The following is a 7,420-nucleotide window of genomic DNA, read 5'->3' on the forward strand; positions in this document are numbered from 1 at the left end:
TCAATCCACTCACCTCAGCCTCCCAAAGCGCTGCGATTACGGGCTGAGCCACCGAGCCCGCCTAGGAAGAGAGTCTTAACACCCACATGTCTTCATCCCCAACCACGAACCATTTCGTAACCTCTGCCTGCCAAATAATCTTAAAAACCTAAGCCTAAAAATTCTTGGGGAGGCAGATCTGAGAAATGTCTTCTGTCTTCCACTTGGCTGCCATGTGACAACCTCTTTACTGCAACTTCTGCTGTCTCAGTGAATTGGGTTTCTGTGCAGAGGGTATAACAGTCCCATCAGATGATAACAACTGTTGATAAGAATGTGAAGCAACTGGAACCCTCTGATTCATAATCACTTTGAAGATGTGTATGTCATTTTCTTATAAGTTTATATATTTATACCCCTACCCCAGCAATTCCATTCCTAGCTGCGAAAATGAAAACATATATTTGTAAAATATTTTACAAAAATGCTTATAGCCTTATTCATAATAGCTAAAACCTGCAAACAACCTAAATGTCTATCAACAGGAGAATTGATAAACAAATTGTGATATACTCATGTAACAGAATACTACTCAGCAACAAGATGAAATGAACAACTAACATACGCAACAATGTGGATGAATCTCTCTCTCTATATATGTATACTGGGGTGCCAAAAATGTATATACATTTTAAGAGATGTTATCTATGTATTACTTTTACAGTGATGGTAACCACTTTGAGTACCTCTTGTTATTGCAGAAATCAAAAGTGAGTTGTATTCATCTTTCGTTGTTGTTATATATATTTAGTACTACAATTTTAATACAGTTTTTTCTTTTCTTAAAATGTGTATGCATTTTTGGCAGCTCTAAATATTTGTGTGTGTGTGTGTGTGTGTGTGTGTGTGTGTATACGTATGAAATGAATATATATACTATATATATAAAATGAAAGGAGTTAGACACAAAAGAATATATATTGCATAATTCCATTTATATGAAGACCAAGAATAGGCAAAATTAACCTCTAGTAATAAAAATGAGAAAGTAGTTGTCTTAGTGTGCACACACGTGTTGGTGGGGAGGTGAGAGTAGTTTTTGTTTACAGGATATGGATACAAGTAAGTTTTCTGGGTCAATGTAAATGTTCTAGATCTTGATTAGGTAGCATTTTCATGGGTGCATACAATCGTCTGCTATTTTTGATTTTGCTAGGAAACTCAGAGGCCCAGTGAGCTTCTAGGATTGCCTTAAAACTTTACTAGTTCTCCCGGGATGACATATCCAAATCAAGTGTTAATGCCGTAAAAAGTCAATTACAAGGTAAACTGAATAAACAGACTTATCAGGTCTCTTATGTAAAAAATTAAGGAACTGAGCAGAAAGGAGTTGGATCTTGAAAACTATAACAGAGATGTTTGGGTGAATTTGGATAGCTCTATCATCTGAATACTCAGATCCTACAAAGTTTTTGCTTTCTGAAGAACTCCTCCCTCCCTGTCTTATAATGCTGGTCTTATCTTCCTTGAAAATTCTAAAATAACTGAGGAATTTACCTTGTGAGGAATTGCTGATTCTTCTCAAAACTCAATTGTTATCATTTCTTTTTACCTCTAGACCTCACCGTCCAGTAGAAATATAGTGTGAGCCACATATATAATTTTAAATTTTCAAGTAGCTACATTAAAAATAGTAAAAAGTAGTCTGAACTAATTTTTATTAATATAGTTTATTTAACTCAATATATACAAAATAAAATTCTACTATATAATATGAAAATTAAGATATTTTATATTCTTTTTCATATGCAACATCAATGTGTATTTTGCATTTACAACATATATCAGTTTAGAATAATCAGGTTTTAAATGTTTAAATAGCCATGGATGGCTAGTGGCCTCCGCATTCTCTATATTGGAACAGGGTTTCTTAACATCAGCATTGTTGACATTTTGCGTTAAATAATTTTTTGTTGTGGAGGTTTTCCTGTGCATTGTAGGATGATGAGTAGCATCTTGGCCTCTACCCATGTGGTGCCAATAGGACACTTACCCTTAACTACATTGTAAAGGCAATAGATGACCAAAAAACAAAACAAAAAACCAAAACACTTTGAAAGGCACAAATGCAATTTTACAATTTAAAGAGTGGAGAATAAACCCTATGAAAATTCAGGGCCCTGCTACCTCAGTGAATTTTCTTGGCTCAAGTGGTCTGGATATAATGTGTGTTTTTTGTTTGTTTTTCTTAAAATAAAAGTTGTTTCACCTTCTTCCCCTTGGATCATGTATTGACTAGAGTCATTCATATTACTGCATTCAGCTGGGAACATGGCTGGATCTAGAAGACATGATTCATATGTTTGGTACCTCAAGTGGGCGACTAAAACAGCTGGAATCTGACTGGGCTTTGCTCTACTGCAGAGTAATTGGATTTCTTATATGGTAACTGACTTCTGAGAGAGAAAACCAGAACCTTCTGGGTCACCTATGGTGTAGTTTTGGAACTGGGTCTAGTTTTTATTCTACTGGTCAAATTAAAGGGGAGGAAAAATAAATTCTGCTTTTGATGTGTATACAGAAATGAGAGGAATTGTTTGGAAATCATCTTTGGAAACAATTTATTATACCACCAAATCATTTTTAAAATTGTATTTTAATTTTGATGAAATGTTTATACTCAAGTCTCTTTAACCTATTTCATTGTTTGCTATTTTCCATTATAGTACATATTTGTTGCCATGAAGGAGGAAATCACAATTTCCGTTCAACACTGTATTGTTGCATCCTACATACAAATGTACTACTACTACTGAGTTCAATGTTTATTAGTACTTGATGTTTTAAATACTTCATATCCTGGCCTGCATACTATATCCTGTGTGTCAAATATAGCCCACTAGTCCTATTTTTGCAAATAAAGTTTTATTAGAATACAGACATGCTCATATGTTTATGTATTATCTATGGTTTCTTTTGTACCACAATGACAGGGTCAAATAGTATGACAGAGACCTCATGGCCTGCAAAATCTAAAATACGAGGGGGACCCCAAAAACTCAAGATTTATTTATAAAAAATTGTGTATTCTTTTATGTTTAAATTTCAGTTACCCAAAGTACTCTCTATTTGATGCAATATACCTATTGAGATGCTTTTTCCACTGCTTAAAACAGTTTTTGAACTTGTCAATTTTGATACCTTTTAGTGCTTTTCCTGTTTTTTGTCTCACCTTTTCCACATCAGCAAAATGTTTCCCTTTGAGGGCTTTTTCATCCAGGAAAACAAAAAAAAAAGTCATTCAGGGTGAGATTGGATGAATAGGGAGGATGGGGCAGGAGTGTAATGCTGTTTTTAGTGAAAAAAAAAAAACCAAACGAAAACAAAACAAAAACTGTTGAACACTCAGCACAGCGTGGTCAGGTGTGCTCGTAAATCACCCATCATGAAATGGGCAAACACGTTGAACCGCCCATTCACTGAAGCCTGTCACAACAATGCCTGCTGGTACACTGATGCTGATAGGTTCCTAGAACACTCACCTAGTGGGGGAAGCCTGTACTACAAAGGGCCCACCCTCCAAAAAAAAAAAAAAGAGATAATTCCAGTTTCTGGGGGGGGCCCTTCATATTTACTATCTGGTCCTTTACCAAAAAAGTATTCTGCTCCCTACTTTAAATTATGCAGATCTCCTTGATGGATTGTTTCATGGGTGGTCTAGAGTGTTGAATGATATCTGGAGAACTGATTGGAGCTTTTGGATGGGCTGGAATGAATTTTTTCCCACTTTAATAATAATGCAATAAGAGATCCTTCCATCTATCCACAAACTCACTATCCAACTAGATTTTAGGAACAGATTAGATTTAAAAGTCATATTTACTTTACCTAAACAATGCAGTTAAGACAGTCAATTTGAGAATCTTCTATAATTATTTTTAAGAAGTCTGACCTTGAGATTTTGTGAAATTCCCCTTGACTGTTTTAGAAAGGTGGTTACACATACCAATACAATTTAATTAAGCATTTTCCAAAAAGGAGCTTAACTTCTGTGTAGTAATTTCTCTACTGTGTGGCAAGTTTAGCTAGAATGCTAGTTAGTGCTGGAAAGACTCTTGGAATTATTCTTGTTCCTTGCTCCAATTTCACTTGCCCCATCCTCACTTTTTCTTGTGATGAGAAAACTGGCCCAGAGATGTCAGCTGACCTGCCAACGATAACAATCCATCAGTGACAGTAGATACCTAAATCCCCAACCCCCAGTGCTTTTAAGCATTGCATATATGGAACAATTTTGTGTTCATTATAAAATAAATTTTAACTATCAAGAACTTTTTGCGGGACAATCACAGTACTGGGGGAATAAGTATAGGTGGAATGGGAAAGCTTTTCTAGTAAAATAATTTGGTAGCAGCACACCATGGTTAAACTGCTCAGTTGAGAGTTGCTCTATTTATGAACTTAATAGGTGGTGTACGAGTCTTAACATGAACGTTAAATAGAGGCGTTGAGTCAAGTGTTTTATTTTTCCAAATAAAATGTTGCTTTGCTTGTCAGGAGTTTGCAAAACATACCAGCTGGCTGCAACGCCATACAAAAGAATTTCAGACCTTGAAGACACCTTGGAGAACAGCACCAGGCTTGATTTAACAGCAAAAAACTTGAGGCCCAAAGAAGTATCTCAGCTACCGAGGTTTCTTCCAGTCGCATTCACGTTTTCAAACCTCCCTTTTAAAAAGCAAAAGCAAGGTACATGCAGTTCAAGCGTCAGAAAACTCGAAATTGGCTTTATTTCCCTTACTGGTTGTGCTCAGGTAAGATTTTAAGTACTGCTCTCTCTCTCTTTTTTTTTAATCCTCCCGCCTCGGTCTCCCAAAGTACTGGGATTACAGATACTCCTCTCTTAATAAAACAAAAGCTTGGGGAAAAAAAAGTTTACCCGAGAAACCTAAACAAAGCACCGCCCACGGGCTCCGCCCCCTCACCCCGGCCAATAGCAACAGGCACAGCGCTCGCTTTGCCGAACGCGGACCAATCGGCTGCGCCGGCTGCGCGTATCCACGGAAGGGGCGGGGCGGGGCGGCCGTTGCCACAGAAGCCGCTTGCCGGTTACTAGCTCCGCTTTTGTTCCACTTTCGGGCCCTCTTCCACCGCAAGCAGTTCTAGGAATCCGCCTGCTTCCCGCCTTGCGCCCCTTGCCTCTTTTCCTCGTCTTCACCACCGCACTACCCCTGCGTCCCGCTCCCTCCTAGCTGGCCCAGAGCCGGAGAGCACAGGTACGCCCGTCAGGCTTTGCCCTCCAGCCTCTGTGTAAACCCCACTCTGGCCACTTTTATAGCACAGCGCCGGCGGGAGGACGTCCTCGCGACGTGCTGACGCGGCGGCGGGACGTGCGTCCGCCTTTTGGGTGGGGGACGGAGCCCGTGGGAAGCGTGGCAGGCTGCAGCGGTGTTCTGCGGACGACTCTCGGCGGTCGGGGGGGGGGCCTGGTAGTAATACGGCCTCTCAGCCGTGCAGAGCCACGCCTCAGCCCCCTTCTCTGCATCCCCCCCACCGTCCCCCGACTGACTTGTTGGCTTGGGAAAAGGGCCCTTTTCAGGGCAGATGCCGGCCGGGTGGTGGGCTGGGCCCCTACGAGGCCGCTCCCGGGCATGGCTGCGTTAGGGTGTTTTTAGTCGCTGGGCTGGCCTGTAAGCGCCCTGCGCTTTATATACCAGATTGTTCGAAGTCCTGGGGCTCCTTCCTGAGCCGTATTCCAGGAATCCCCGGGAGGTAACTCCTCCAGGATCCCTCCGGGTTCTGCCCCTACGGGAGACCCCTTTAGCGGGTGATGGGTCTAGGGTCGTGGGGGGCGCTGGAGGCCGGCTTGCATTCGGTCCCAGCTCTGGCATTGAACCAGCTGCGTGGTCTTGTCTAGGTCAGTTAACCTTCCTGGCTTCGGTTTCCTCATCCGTAAAACGAAGACTATAATCCATCACTTTAGGGTGATGTCATGAGATTAAATGCCACGTAGGTGCCTGTTGTGTGCTGAGAATGACGTGACCCGACGGGGGCTACTGTGGAGGATAGTCTCTTTCGAAGACAAAGTTTCCCCATCTCTGGCTCATAGTAAGGTTTGGAGGTTTTTCTCGTTTTGGTTTGGTTTCAAGGTCTGCCTCTTACTCTGTTGCCCAGACCGGAGTGCAGTGGCACAATCACAGCTCACAGCTCATGGCAGCCTCGACCTCCTGGGCTCAGGCAGTCTTTCCGCCTCGGCCTTCCAAGTGGCTGGACTCATGCCCTGCTAATTTTTTGATTTACTACAGAGGTGATGACTGACACGTTGCCCAAGCTGCTCTTGAACCCCTGGGCTTGGGCAGTCCTCTCGCCTGCGCCACCCAAAGTGCTGGGATTGCAGGCTTGAGCCATCGCGCCTGGCAGAAGTGTTTTTGAATGAATGGAGTTTTTGGAGTATTTTGAGCACCAATTAGTTATGGTTAAAGAAACAAGCCGCGGAAAGTCTATCTGCTTTTAAAATTAGTCTGATGCTCTTCTGCTTACAGCAAGAATATCACGATCATGCTTGCAATCTGTTTTTTGTTTTTGCTTCTCTTTTTCATCTGCTAGTTTCACAACTGATGTGTTTCAACAGTACAGTTTTGTCTCCCAAGCACCCAAAGATATGAGAAAATGGCCTTTATTATTATTAATTGTGCTTGGACTATAAAACTGAATGAGACTCAAGGAGTTGAGTATAGCAATAAGGTTGAAATAACATCCACCCACTGGTTACGATTCTGTTGGAATTCATTGTTTTCTTCTGGGCTCTGATTTAGTAGTTATCAGTCAATTTATGACTACATTGATGATGATTTGTAATGATTCTGCAAAGAATAAATAAGTATTGAAAGAATTGCTTTGTACAGTGGTTCTACACAAATAACTCAGGCTTGCAAGTAATTTCGGAAATGGTGATTGATTCAGGGTGATTTTTTTTTAAGATGAAAAACTTTAAGGAGAAGATATGAGGAAGCAACCCCAATGGAGTAAGGCAAGGGGTACTAAATTAAAATAAAAACCAAAAGACCTGTAAGTTCTTCTACTTCATTCTGTCTCCATTTGACCATAGCTTTGACTGGCAAAAGGCATTCTCATCTTGCAGAAGAAAAAACCAAGGTCCTATGTGGCTAAGGGGTTGTCCATGCCAGGAGGCTAGTAAGGGTTAAGACCTGATGTTTTATGAGCCAGGCCCAGTATTTTATCATTTTAACAAGATGTTCGGGGTCATCAAGGAATGGTTAAATTATGTTCAAGCTACCTGCGCTCTGTTTAGGAAGAAAGAAAGAAATAATTATATATATATATATATGTATATATACACATATATGTATGTATATATATATATTTTTTTGAGTTGGAGTCTCACTTGGTCGCCCAGACTGGAGTGCAGTGGCCGCTCCCG

This window comes from Carlito syrichta, unplaced genomic scaffold (genome assembly GCF_000164805.1).
Source record: "Carlito syrichta isolate Samal-C Ts95f unplaced genomic scaffold, Tarsius_syrichta-2.0.1 Scaffold303295, whole genome shotgun sequence".
Lineage (NCBI taxonomy): Eukaryota > Metazoa > Chordata > Mammalia > Primates > Tarsiidae > Carlito > Carlito syrichta.